The following is a 1,810-nucleotide window of genomic DNA, read 5'->3' on the forward strand; positions in this document are numbered from 1 at the left end:
ACAAAAATAGTGAAACATCAACAAAAATTCGTTCAACTAAATGCAAAAGAATATTAACATATACAACAACAAAATCTGTATGTGATGAGTGTGCTACTTTCAAAGAAATTTGAAAATACATCTAAATTACGTGGATAAAAACTTGAAACTCACATCCAGTTATCAGACATTAGCCATAAAGATATGACAGATGTCCTTGATCATGTGCTAAAAACTGTGCCTGACATAATCGCTACTTTTTTATAATCACAGGTGCAAACTATAGAATCTCATCCAAATGGCCTAAAGATAACACCAGACTGTGTCTATCCCTTTACTGCCGTTCATCCAAAACTTACCATGATTTGAGTAGAAGTGGATTTGTTGTTTTGCCATCACAAAGAGTTCTACAGCGTTATAAGAATTACGTTCAGCAACAGCCTGGTATGAACCCTGAAATGTTGGAGTGGATGAAATCCATTGCAGTAGAACAGAATGTCAGCAAAGATGGTTATAAGGGTGGGTTAATGATAGATGAAATGGCGATCCTAGAGGACCTGCTATTGAAGCGTACAGGAGAAAATTATGAACTGGTCGGTTTCACTGATATAGTCGAGGAAGCTAAAAGTATTAGCACAACCATTACTCATAAAGAAAACATACAACTTTCCACCCATGTCCTCCAGCTGGTATTCCTTGGAAATACCGGTTTCAGATTACCCTTGGCTCATTTTCCTTGTCTGCAAACTTCAGCATCTGAACTGTATCTAATCTTTTGGAAAGCTGTTAATATGTTGGGTCTATTTGGATTCACTGTTACCTTTGTCAGTTTGGATGGAGCCCAAACAAACAGAGATTTTATGAAAATGCTGTTAAGAGAAAAAATGTGTCAAAACAATGACATTTGACAACTTATTTTATGTTACAAAAACTCAAATATGTCTAATCATGTATTACTCACATGTAGTTAAGAAAATTCGCAATAACATTACAAAGAGCGGTACACTGACAACACATAAACGCTACCTGAAATTAGGAAAAAAAATACATTGTGTGGGAGCACTGGTACAAGGCCTATCAATGGGACTTCTACTCAAATACTCTGAAAGTATACCAGCAGCTTACTCAGGATCATTTCTTTTTAAACTCACAACTTAAAATGAGAAACAAGCTAGCTGAAGATGTTTTAAATGAAAATATGCTTCACTTCATGACCCAAAGATCTTTGGGGGATAAGGGGGAAGAACTCCAGGGAAGCATCGAGCTTCTGCAGCACACATCAGTCATCATCAAGAACTTAAGAGATGCCCGACCAATAACTTCATATAGTGTCAAGCGTCTGGATGAAAATCGTTAAGTTCTTGAATGGTTCTGCACCTTGGGAAAACAAAATAAAAGTCTCACTAACATCAATGAAAAACAATTAGAAAAATCTTTATTTTCATACCAGACAATGGAAGACATTCGTTCGTTATTGATGGGGTTTCATGAGATGTGTGGTATTCACTTTCTTTCAACATCCTCCTCCACCATTCCCAACAGAATGAACAGTGATGTTGTTGAAAATGTTTTCTCCCAACAAAGAGGGCTACACAATGGGGCTAACACAAATCCATCTTACCTTACATACAGCCAGTTTATCAATGCAGTCATTTTGGGTAGTACTCTTATTTCTAAGAAAGCAAATGCTGAGGATACTGAAGCACACATTTGCAGACCAACATCCTCCTCCTCCTCTTGTAAGTCTTGTTCATCCTCCTCCTCCTCCTCAACAAGATGTCAGGATTATTTCCTGCACCTACAAAGAGGTATGTTCTTGTCAATTGGTTAA

The 1,810-nt window shown here is 37.2% G+C and overlaps 1 pseudogene; it reads left to right on the top strand.

Moving 5' to 3' along the window:
* The first annotated feature begins 344 nt into the window (after positions 1-344).
* Positions 345-1,810, top strand: LOC128176912 (uncharacterized; annotated as a pseudogene).

This window comes from Crassostrea angulata, chromosome 3 (genome assembly GCF_025612915.1).
Source record: "Crassostrea angulata isolate pt1a10 chromosome 3, ASM2561291v2, whole genome shotgun sequence".
NCBI classification, from domain to species: Eukaryota; Metazoa; Mollusca; class Bivalvia; order Ostreida; family Ostreidae; genus Magallana; species Magallana angulata.